This window comes from Rhincodon typus, chromosome 2, assembly GCF_021869965.1.
Source record: "Rhincodon typus isolate 14 chromosome 2, sRhiTyp1.1, whole genome shotgun sequence".
In the NCBI taxonomy this organism is placed as follows: domain Eukaryota; kingdom Metazoa; phylum Chordata; class Chondrichthyes; order Orectolobiformes; family Rhincodontidae; genus Rhincodon; species Rhincodon typus.
Window position 1 is genome coordinate 34084979 of NC_063333.1, and position 13537 is coordinate 34098515.

A 13537-nucleotide genomic window follows, 5' to 3' on the forward strand; every position below is an offset into this window, starting at 1 on the left:
TCTGGATGGGATGCTGTACAGCGGGTTGTTGTGGACTTGATGGGCTGAAAGGCTTCTTTCAGCTCTGGAGGGATTCTATGATGATTAATGCTGACAAATGGCATATGAGGTAGAACATACAAAATATTTGAGATTCAGTGTAAAGTAAAAATGACATTGATAAAAATTCATATATTTTGTTTTAACAACCAGTTTCAAAAGGATTTATAAGGATATTTATAGCAAACCAGAAAAGGAACACCAATATTATGTTCAATATTTGGTAAAGTTTCTGTTTTAAGTTATTCAGCTTTCATATTAAAGCTTTTGTTGTGCATGGTAATGGTTCTAAAAGAGTTAATATTGAATTATATTGTGCTTCTTCCAATCTGATAATGTCACACAGACTTTGGGTGGAGAAACGGTTAGTTTTGCATGAAGTTCTGACGAAGACAAATGTGACATAGTTGGCTTCCAATAGTTGTTATTATACCTGACCAGTTAATGTTAATTGTACCTATTGCTGTTGTGCACTAAACTATATTGCGTCATGCAAGACAAATGACTTCTCTTGTTAAGTTTCTTTCATGGCCTTTCTCCTACTCCAGATAATTAGACAGGCCGTTAGATTGAGAATAGGGACGAGGGTTGGTGACAATCACAAGTCACCAGAAGACATTACATGTTGGCAATGTTAGTACCTGAAAATGGAAAGGATGTACTTAAGTGCCAGGTTGACATAAGGCTATCATCCAATCAATTTCATTTTGGAGCAGCTTCTCTCACTCCCCAGTCCCCCTTTGGTTGATTATTTACTTGCCCAAACCTGTCACTTGCATTTCCTTTCTTAACTCTGCCAGGCTCAGCTCCTCTCACTCAATTGGTTCCTCTTCATCTATCCTTTCTCTAGCCCTCACTCAGTGAGGGTTTGGGATAGGGAGGTTTTTTTCCTGAATTCTTTCACAGGGCATGGCTTTCCTGGCCGTCCCAGAATTTGTTGCCTACCCCTGATTGTCCTTGAAATGAATGGCTTATTAGGCCTTTCCAGTGGTCATTGTTAAAACAGATGTATTCATACAACCATGAATGGTCACCATCACTGAGTATATGTTCCAGATTTGTGAATTGAATTTAAATTCTATCAACTGCTTTGGTAGGATTTGAACCTGTGTCCCTCAAGCACTAGCCCAGGCCTCTGGATAACATTATCTCTATGCCATCACCTCACTATAATGTGGCACCCGAGAAAGAATGTGAGAGATGAGCATCAGGAGTATCTGGAGCAATAATATTGGCAAGTGACAAATGCCAAGTTGTCAGACAGTAAGATGGTCGGTAAGCTGAAGTGTTGGGGGACAGGAGGATCAGTGAACAGGAGAGTCAGTGACTGGAGGGTTGGTAAACACAATGAGCAGTGAGTGGGAGAATTGTAAAGTGGGAGAATCGACAAGTGGGCGCGATGGCATAAGTAGGTTATGAGCAAAACGAGTCCTAAGTTTATTTTCAAGGTGATATCACTTACAAATATAGAACTTAGGAAAGCACAGTATTTCAACTTACAATATGTAAGTGCATATGTAAATGTCAATGTTTTATTTTGATGAGAAAAATCCTGCAGAACCTAACTACAGTATTTATATCGATTGTAATTGGGAAAATTTGATTAGATTAACATGGTTATATGTAAAGTTGCACTCTCCAGGAAGGCAACTACAACATTAGTAAGGACTTATAGTTCCTATCAATAGCTTCCATTTCATGTGGAGTCAGGGGTGGACCGGTCAGGATATGACTATTAAAACATACCAAGATGTCACTAAAGATCAAACTGCCCCTACAGCACATGATCGTTCATGTCCTATTACTGAAGAAATTCTTTTTTCACAAATTGCAGCCAATACAGATCAAAGCAAATGGAAAACCTAACATTCCTGAACCATGTTAATTATTATTTATAAACAGACTCTGAATGTACAGCAGTCAATAAATGTGGAGCTGGACAAACACAGCAGGTCAGGCAGCATCAGAGGAGCAGGCTTCAAGGTGGACATCCTGAGAAGAGACTTTGCAGTATTGGTTTTTAATGATTAAGAGACAGTAAGGACTGCAGTCATGTGATGTTACACCTAGGTAATCACATACACATCTGGAATATTAATAGGAATCTAGTTAAAAGTATATTGTTGGAAATGTTTGTTTTGCTATGGCACACAATTTACATTTTCTGTCCTGACTGCATTGTTGCACTCACATCTGTGTACCCCTGGGCATGGTATGGAAAATATGGATTATCCTGCTGAATAACATCTCTCTCTGTCTACAAACCTGCATGTCTTTCAAATTTTGCTAATATTGTCTACTTCAGTGAAAATTTCCCTGATGTATCCCAGCACTGCACTGATAACAGTGATGGCTTTGAGTTGAATCATCACTTCAAATAGATCAGGGGTACAGCAGTTCTATATTACTAAATTGTGCACCTTTAGTTTTTGTGACATCTGGCTTCTCAAGATCCGTAGTTTACAGATTTGGTTGATTATATGTTAACTAACATTCACATATGAAATCTTTTTAAAGTAAAACTGCAACCTGCAGTGATGCACAACTCAATGCAATCACACAAAGAGTGGATTATGTTTACTATAATTACCACAGCTACAATACAAAGGAATAGTTTATTATGGTAATACACTTTTAATTAATAACCACTGATTAGGCTTCTAGTTCGTCAGACCTGAAATAATTGTTGATTGAGTTGTTATAAACTTAACATCTTTGTTGTATATATTTCCAGCTTGACTGATGTATTTTCACTGGGCAGGAATCTTACCCCAAGGCTCAGCAGACTGCTGATGGAGCTCTTGTAATTAAAAACTATGAACTTCCAAATTGAAATGAACATATTCTCAGCATGATTCCAGCTTGCTTGATGGTATGTCTTGAAGACATTTAGACTAACATTTGGTAACAATCACTTGAAGATTGAGAATCCATTTGCTCACAGTTTTTCAGTACTGTGGAAATACCTCTCATTTATGACTTTGCTAACTGGAAAGTGTTCGTGTAATTTCGTAAGTGATGAATGTTGGTATATAAGCCACACTGTGAAGTAGTTAACCATAACCAAGATGTGTACAGATGACAATGGTAGAGTGAAGTGTATGGCCATTTGTTGCAATACTGACTGAAGATATATGACAGAACACTCCCAAGATTCAAGATTCCGTGTAAAGTGAAAATGGCATTGTCAAAGGAGAATAATTGCTGCTTAAATCAGCTTAAAAATGATTTGATACACCATATAAATTAATATGAAAATATTTAGACTTTACATAAGTTTTATTTTAGAACACATTTCATCTAGTACACAAACAATTTAATGCATAATATAATTCTGTATTCTAGTATTGATCCAATTACAAGTCTTAAAATAAGCATAACTGCATTTTATTCACTTGTAAGATTCTCCTTAGATTAATTCATAAAATAATTCTATTGTCTCTCTCCTAACAGGACTCTGTAGTGCTACCAAGCATTCAGTTCAACGACATTCATATGTGTTCTGTTGATCTGATCAAACTAATTAATATTTATACCAACATTAGTTTGATGTAAGGTCATTGTGAGCTGATTTGTTTGAGGTTTTGATAACTGGCTTTCTACCGACCACTTTCCATTGATTATGGCTTCCTAGAATGACACTTTCTATACAGATATGAATTTATGGTACGACTTAGGCCCAACCATCTTCAGTTCCTTTACCAATAGCTTTCCCTTCATCATGTGATCAGAAGTGGGTATGTTTATTGATAATTGCATCATGTTCAGCACCATTTTTAATGCCTCAGATACTGAAGTGGTCCATGTCCATATGCAGCAAGACCTGGGCAATATCCAGACTTGAACAAATGAGTGGCAAGTAACATTTGTGCCACATAAGTGCCAGATGATAACCATCACCAAGAAAGAATCTAATCATTACTCCTCAATATTTAGTTATTTTACCATCACTGAATGCTCCACTATCAACATCCTCGAGATTATCATTGACCAGAAACTAAACTGGGCCAGCCATATAAATACTGTGACTAAAGAGTAGGGCAGAGGTGAGGAATTCTGCAGCAATAACTCACTCCCTATCTCCCCAAAGATTGTCCACCATCTACAATGCATGAAATATTCTCCACTTGCCTGGATGTGTTCAGCACCAACAACACCCAAGACTTGACACATTCTATGGCATATTGGTCCATTTGATTGGCAAACTAACCACTAGGTGCTGCACACTGTCAGCAGCTGAAACATCTACAAGATGCACCGTAATAAGCAAGATACGTTAAATAACACCTTTCAAATCTATGACATCTACCACCTAGGAAGTCAAAGGTAATAAATACATGGGAACACCACTATGTGCAAGTTTCCCCATAAAGAACACACCATCCGACATGAAATTATATTTGCATTTTTTCACTGTGGCTGCATCAAAATTCTGGAACTCTCCTCCTAACAGCTCTGAGGATGTCCCTACGTCCCTGTAATGCAGCACCTTAAGAAGGCAGCTCACCACCACTTTCTCGATGTCAGCTAGGGATGGGTAATAAATTCTGGTCTAGCCAGCAATCCACACATTGCAAGAAAGATATTGTGGAATGCGCTGTTTGAAATGGTGGTGTATATCACTATACCATCCTCATTCCATGAGCCCCACACTACCATCTCCAGCACATTGCTGCACACACTCACTTACCTCGCAAGATCACTCAACGTTCTCTTCCTAAGGACTTTCTCACATTCTCACTGCCACTCACCATGATCCTTATGAAGTTTGATCCATTGATCACATTCTCATCAAATTATTCAATCAGATGAACATATACTTATACATCTGTCTTTACCATATTGCAGAAGGACAATGCTGAACACCAGGATAAAGGAGAAAACTAGGCATCTCTAGAGGAGGAAGTACTGGAGATCTGTATCATTCCAACACCATTGGAGATGAAGAGATTAGGACCTTCAAGCTACCTTGTGACTGCATTAAACATGTCATAGAACCAACATGAAGAGTAAATAAAGGTTTATAGTTGCACCAGGGTATGCACAAAGGTATATGAGAAAATATTAAATGTCCCTTATTTAGAGGAATTATGTATATCTTGTCTCTCAGCAACCATCCATGAGGTTTTCTTGTAGGTCCAAAGAGGTCAGGAACTTGAACTGCCTCAAGGTGAAAGCATTGTGGCAGCTTTCCAGGAGTCTGGTACAAAACTGCATCAATCTTTTCTTGTGTTTGCAGACCAGCTGTGCACTGATGGAATGGAATCCCTTGTGGTTTCTACAAACATTCCTGGTTGATCTGGTGGTGTGCAGAATGCCACATGTGCGCGGTCAGTAACATCCTGCACCTGCGGGAGACCAGCCAGACTTGCAGAGCCAAGCACCCAATCATTGTGACTTGTATCACCACAGACAGGGTTAAATCATTGTCAGCTCCTGGTAGTCAGTGGTAATTATCAGCAGCTGCCTAGGGAATCCTAGATATTTCTCTGGCAGATCCCTGGAAGGATTTGGAACAAAAAAAAAGTGACTCTCATTTTCATAGCCACTGGTAATATGTGTCTATGAGATGTAGCGGGTTTTATAATAAAAGGCTACAGATGTCTGCCACCACCTGATGTGACAATATGACCTTCTATAAACATTGGTCTTCAGCGGGGTCAGGATAGCTAACCGTCTGTCTGCACTCCTAGTTCATGAGTAGTATCTCATGCAAACTTGACCGCTCTGTCCCATCCCCTCCTTGAAAACCTGTAGGTCTCTCCACTGTAGGCTGTTACTGATATTCTGCTCCTTGTCCAAGTTCCAATCTAAGGATCCTAATTTTCTCAATACCTCGAAAAAGTAGAAAATAGCCCCTTATCTCAAATATTTTTAACCATCCCTTTAACCAGGATAACGAAGGAGCTGTAAACACTAGGGATTTATTACTGACTTATATTGAGCCCCACAAATTGCTGCTCATTTGCCTTAGTTCCATTGGTAGGTTTCCAGAAGACTGGGCAGCCCGTGACTCTGGCATTAAATTTAATACTGGTTAATATTTAAATTTGAACCTGCCTCTCCAAATGGGCTTATACACACACTGATGAACATGTATGGTTCAAACCAAAACATTGATGCTGATGGGTGATATGGTGGCTCAGTGGTTAGCACTGCTGCCTCAAGGTGCCAGCAACCTGAGTTCAAACCTGCCCTTGGGCAACTGTCTGTGTGGAGTTTTCACATTCCTCCTGAGTTTGCATAGATTTCCTCTGGGTGCTCTGGTTTCCTCCCACAGTCCAAAGATGTGCAGATTAGGTAGTTTGGTTATGCTAAATTACCCATAGTGTACAGGGATACATTGGCTAGGAAGGTAGCCTTCGGAAGTACAGGGATGGGGTGGGTCTGGGTGGGATTCTCCTTGGAGATTCAGTATGGTCTCGATAGGCTGAATGGCCTGCTTCCAAACTATAGGGATTCTATGATTCTGGATGTACTTCATTTTTCACTGTCTTTAAATTCATCCACCTCCCAATAGTCTCCCTACTACTGTCACTAAACCTATACACTCTGCGATGTTAAAATTCCTCCTATTGTCTCAAGTACATTCAATCATTAGCTTGATTGTTGAGCTTACATGGAACTACAGTACAGAAACAGGTCATTCAACCCAATAAGATTTGACAGAAACCTATAAAATTCGAACAGGACCAGACAGGGTAAACGCAAGAATCCAGAGATAGGGCTCACAGTCCAAGGATGTGGGGTAGGCCAATTAGGATGAGATAAGGAGAAATTTCCTCCTCTAGAGAGTGGTGAGCCTGTGGAATTCTCTGCCTTCAGAGGTTGAGGCTACAACATTGAATGCTTTCAAGAAGGAGTTAGATGTACTTCTTAGAGCAAGAGGGATCAAAAGGTATGGAGAGAAAGTGGGAACAGGGTAAAGTTGGATGATCAGCCATTGAATCATCCAATGAGTGGATGACAGAATGAATGACAGAACAGACTTGAAGAGCCAAATGGCCTACTTCTGCTCCTATTTTCTATACTTATATGTTTCTCAGTCAATATTGGCATTTTTGATCACATTGAACTTCCAAATAAGTTACTTCAGAACATCCAACCAACGTGTATCCTTCTACACAACATTATATGTCTTTGGCTGCTTCTTCCTTTAGCTATATGGAAGTAGATTTTCTTCCCTTTCCCCTCTTCTAAACTTGGCTGAGTGGTGGCTGAGATTGTCAATAAATAGCCAACACGATTGTCTATATGTTGGTCACAATGGGTTTCGTGAGAACAGTCTTCATGAAGTTTCAGTTCCTCTGTCCTCCCCTCCCTCTCCTGCCAGTTAGATGAGTGTTTGGCCTCCCTTGGACATTATTTTCCAATAGCATAGTTGAGGACAAATATCCAAGTTGCATAAAGTTTTCTGCAGAAACTTGGAACCTACTTCTTCTATTGAATGGCACAACAATCATCCAATTGTTAATCACTGTACAATCTGAATTAAACATTCAAAGCTTTTAAAAAAATATATTATAATCAATGCAGTGACATGCTCTGATTGCAGTTTCTGGCAGTGCTGTATTGCAAGGTAATTGAGAAAACAGAAAGAGTGCAGGATAAATTATTAGGTGCAAAAAGACAGAAGGTGTTGAAAATAACATCCAGGGAAGTAACAATTGCATTTTTTTTGCCTTGCCTTCTACAAGAAATTCACCAGTGATCAACATCTCTGGAATTCTTCCCTATGGTCACAATTTTTGATATTTATGAAGGCTGCATGAACCTGGCTTATTTTGCCAGTAGTCACATCTTGTGAAACATAATAAATTGTCTGTGCGAGACAAATGATACAACGGTGAAAACTGAAGTAAATCAGGAAATTGCCACACTGACATTTCAAATATTTCATCTTCAAGGAACATTCTTCAGTGCTGACAAAGAAATGTCTCACATCCTGTTTTAATTTAAAGCCCTTGTGGTGTGACTTTGGCAGTGCTTCATTTTCAAATAAAAGGCTGCATTTGCTGTTAAATCCAACATATTCTTCAGAATTATTTAGCCAAAAGTCAAACTATATTATAAAAGTTAAATGTTTCTATTGCGAGTAAGTTGCTGACTGAATATTTGGCATAGATGTGATAGAATTATAATGCCATTGTGCATAAGATAGATTCTGACAGGTTAAATAAAACCCAGTGTGCTGTTCATTGGGATATTTCCCAAATGATGACTGTAACTGAATACAATTGGAGAATTAGGGATACTGAAACGGTAAAAGCATTATCAGCTTTTTATAGAGATAGTAGGAACTGCAGATGCTGGAGAATCTGAGATAACAAGGTGTAGAGCTGGATGAACACAGCAGGCCAAGCAGCATCAGAGGAGCAGGAAGGCTGACGTTTCGGGCCTAGACCCTTCTTCAGAAAATGCTTTTTATTCTTCGTTTAAGTTACTTTCATTGTGTTCTAGCTGCAAATGATTGCTATGCCTCATCTGAAGAAAAAGTGTTGGTTATGCATACATTAGACTGACACATAGCAGCCTATATAATTACAAGTATCATTCTAACATGGCATGAGTATTAACAAAGTGCTTACTAAGTCTCCAGAGATGATGACTGCAGAATACAAATGAAATCACAGACTCTAATTATTTATTAGTTAGTGCATCTACCCGTTAATCTTTGCAGATAAGATATGACTATTTTAAAACTAAACCATGAATATCTGGTCATAAAATATCGCAGAAAATGGATAACTTTGATTGCTTCAAATGTTACTTGTTATCTCTAGTAAACCTGGTAGTAAAATAACAGACAAGCAGACTTGTTTAGATCAAACTATCTTTGATAAAGTGAGGGATTAGCACCGACTTGTTAGTTTAAATGTGCTAATTCTATAAAAAGGCTGGAAACATGTATTGAATGTTGTTGATTTTTTAAAATCAAAAATGTAGTTTTGAAGTGTGGAAGGGCTGAAACTATTTTTTTGGCTAAGTGTCAGTTTAGTCCGGTTTCACAAAGGTTTCTCTCCATGAGACTGAGTAAGTTTTCTTGCAGCAATTTACCATACTTGCCTCATTAACTAGCTGTCTTATCCCTATAGCACCTCATTCATGTGATTTTAGCCCCATTGTACCACTCACCATCCCCAGAAAAACTTGCCATGGCTGAAATGGTCTTGCCCCCCAGCGGCATCTTCAAAAGTCTGTTGTGCACCCGGACAAGCACTGTCATAGAATCCCTACAGTGTGGAAACAGGCCCTTCGGCCCAACAAGTCCACACCAAACCTCAGAGCATCCCACCCAGACCCATCCCCGTATAACCCACCTAATCTACACCTCCCTGAACACTACAGGCAATTTAGCATGGACAATCCACCGAGCCTGCACATCTTTGGACTGTGGGAGGAAACCGGAGGAAACCCACACAGACACGGGGAGAATGTGCAAACTCCACACAGATAGTCACCCAAGGCTGGAATCGAACACAGGTCCCTTGCACTGTGAGGCAGCAGTGCTAACCACTGTGCTACCATGTCATTCTGGAGCTACCCTGCATGGTTCCTGGTGTTTTCCCTGGATGTGCCAGAGAAGGGAAAACTGGCTCCCAGTTTTGTGGCCAAGGACCTGGAGGCTGGTGCAGAGGCAAGACATCCTCTTCCCCTAGGAATAACAGTGGAGGTCACAACACCAGATTGTGCCAGCCTTGTCCAAAGTTGCCACTGGGTCAGTGCAGTTTCAGCTGTCTGCAGGAATGCACAGAATGTAGGAAGGAAGCCAATGACGTTTTCACTCTGTCAGGGAGTAGTGCCACCATCTTCTCTTTGATACCTCTTTCACACATTCTCTGAAATTAGACCCTTCTCCTGCCAAGGCTCATGTTGTACCACTTTCACTATTGCCTGAAATATCTTCCCTCGCTCACTAAAACCTACCACAGCCCCCAGCAGCACTAACCTTGCAAGCTCTCTGTACTGCCTACTCATTCATTCAGGACATCTGCATGGAAAGTAACACTATGCCAGCTATTATTATCTCCCTTAACGCTTGCATCTCTCTCCCTCCAGGTGACTTTCGGGGAGGCATGGCCAAATGGTATTATCACTGTTAATCCATAGACCCAGGTCATGGTCTGGGGACCTCAGTTCAAATCATACCATGGCAGATGGTGGAATTTGAATTTAATAAAAACATATGGAATCAAGAGTCTACGAATTCATTAATCCAAGGTCAATTGTCAGTAAAATTCACCTGGTTCTCTAATGTTCTTTAGGGAAAGAAACTGCTATCTTTACCTGGTCTGGCTTACATGTGACTCCAGGCCCACAGTAACATGACTCTTAACTGTCCTCTGGGATGGGCAATAAATGCTGGCCTAGCCAGCAACACCCTCATCCCATGAATGAATGAGAAAAAAAGGTAAACAGACCTTAATAGGGCAGAAAGTGTCAAGGCGGATGGTTGACTGTCCAACATTCAGCTCCTCATTGTGTCTCATATTGCTCTGAGGGATTGACTGACTGTGTCCAAGCTCATGGATTGGTATCAGAAGCTGCCCTGTGCTAGGAGCCCCCAAGATAAGGCTCTTTCTCTTGACTGAGGCCTTCTGACAACCATGACAAACTTCCTGCCTTTTTGTCTACACTTAATGGCAAGGTCGGACAGAAGTAATGTGAATCCTATCTCCTGTTGACAGACAAGGCACAAAAAGGCAAGTCAAGGCAGGGACGATCTGAGTATCAAGTAGTGAGCGCTAAGTCAACAAATGAGAGAGATCAGAGGAGCAGCATGGTCAGGTACACAGCTGTGTGCATGTCCCTGATCACAAACTTTCCTTGCTACAGCTTTGTGACGATAGCTGTCATTGCACCCCAAGGTGCAGCTGTGAAGAGTTCTGTAAGTAGATTGAAAATGTGCCATCAAAGTTCTTCAGAGCTGGCACAGTGGATATGGTGTGTGTGTGGCTGGTACCTGTGGAGTGTGTCCTAAGACGTTGGTGCCTGGAGTGACAACATGGTGGTTCTTCATAGCAAGCAGCAAGTGGCAAGTCTCCAAGTACCCACTCTGACTCCCACATCAAGAATTTTTGGCACTCAGTTTGCTCACAGCAGATGATACAATAGAAAGCTGCATTTTAATGAGGTGAGGTCTGCCGTTAGTATGGTTGCTAATGAGCAATAAGCCCCCTCAGTAGGCAACTCATCGCTGTCCGTTACATGACTGGACATGCTACATGAAAATAAAAATAGCTATTGGAAACGAGGGTGGCACTTAAGTCATTTGATGGGCATAAAAAGACACTGCCAAACTGCAGAACATGATGGCAGATCAGGCTCATGTAAAGGAAACCTTCAGAACACACTGATTGGAGTTGTTGATGGCATATAGGCAACTGCCACAAGAATCAATGAATCAATTTGTCAGGACGTTCCACGGTATTGGCAAGAACAGTAATTTTTCAGAAACTGAGCTGTCTGAATGGATAGTGGAGCTAGTTATAGCTTCAACATAGACAAACATGTTCTAAAAATGTCATAACTCACTGGGATAGAACACTGGAAATCAAGCCCTGCATTTCCTGGAGTCATCACAGACTCTAAAGATTTTAAAATAAGTGAACAAAATTGGAGCACTGAAACAAAAACAGAAATTGCTGACGAAACTCAACAGGCGTGGCAGCATCCGTGGGAAGAAGGCAGAGTTAAGGTTTCAAATCCAGTGACTCTTTCTTTCCACTGATGTTGCCAGATCTGCTGAGTTTCACCAGATCAGCCATGATCTCACTAAGTGGCAGAACTGGCTCCTGTGTCTTTATGGTCTTAAACAGACAGGGAAAACTAAGCTACAAAAAGAAGAAAACTGGGAAGGCATTTCAGTGGTTCCTATTTATGGGTTGTTCAGATGATCCTTATGATTCTTCCACTGGTCAGAACATTGCTTTTCAGTTGTCTTTCCCTGGATGCTTCCACTAGTATCAAAGAGACGTAAAGTGGCTGGTTCACTTATAAAAGGTGTTTTATTTGTCAATTAAGAGTCACAGCTTATACCAACAGTTAAAGGAAAGATAAACTGGTTTCCTTTGGGTTTAACAGATTTTTCAAAAGGAGTTTTGACTGCAAAGAACAGAGAGAACTCCTGAGCTTTTGGAGATCAAAAACTTCTGTCTGTGTCTTGTTCTCAGCTCCAAGATATTCATTTACTTGAGAACCAATCACATAGTTGTTGGCAGGCAAAAGACTTTGGTCGTTGCTAACTGCTCTGCAGTTCATAGACAAATCAACTTCTTGTTCCCAACAAGAACTGCGTCTGTACAGAACCTCTTGGCTCCACTCCATCTGCAACTAAAACTTCAATTACTGTTTGTTCAGACAGTTATTTACATGATGCTTGCCATGAACGCTTTTCATAAAATGCACTAATCCTGCAAAATTCTGGTTATTAAGCAATTCTTTCTAATTTCAGCCCACATTTTTTAAAAAGCACAAAATAAAAAGACACTGTCTATACAAAAAAAAAATTTAGAGATAAAGTTAGGTAACAATATTGGCTCACTGCTAAAAGAAAGCAGAAAGTGTGAAGGCATTGTGGCTGGATAACAATACCTGCAAGCAGTAGGTACTGCTACCAGTAATGGCGTGGTAGATAGCCATAGTAAGGAAGGCAAGCAGGCCTGTGGTCTTGTACTCACCCGCATCTACTATGTCACTGTCCTCCGTTCCAAGATCCTTTCAAGGCATGTGGTGCAAGAGGGCAAGCAATGCAAGAAACCTGAGATGCAAACAAAATGTATGTGCAGCATACTGACAGCAATGACTGGGAGTGTGCCAAAGATCCGCATAAACACAAGTACAAATATGTTGTTAGTGACAAAAATATCAGGGTGAAGATTCTGAGTGGAGAGATCTTCAACAAGAAAGGGAACAGGATTTCCATGTCATGAAAATGATGCAATGAATGGACAAAGTCAAAGAGTTAGAGACTTTTGCTACCAGTTAGAATCCTGATAAACATATTGAGACTGTTCAGCGTCAGTGAAACAACCTATGACTGCTAAATTCACTGTCTACAGTAGGTCACCCATTCAGTACCTTGATACATTAACATTGAGATGTAGCTATTCAAGTCTGCATGGAAATCACAAGTATTCTACCCAGCAGATATAAGTAGATGAGCAGTAGCAAGGTTATTGGCAACTTTTGATCAAATATGAGATCACCAATGCATTAATTATGGCCAGTGAGACCAAAATAATCATATTGAATCAATCCATGACCTACTACAGATATACCCAGATTCAATACTATAGGAAACGACAGCAGCAATGATGTTCTACACCCCAAAATAAATGAAATCCTTGAAAGTGCAATATACACACACAAAGGGGAAGGTTAAGAGAGAAAACCAAAAGAACTGCGGATGCTGTAAATCAGGAACAAAAACAAAGTTGCTGGAAAAGCTCAGCAGGTCTGGCAGCATCTGTGGAGGAGAAAACAGAGTTAATGTTTC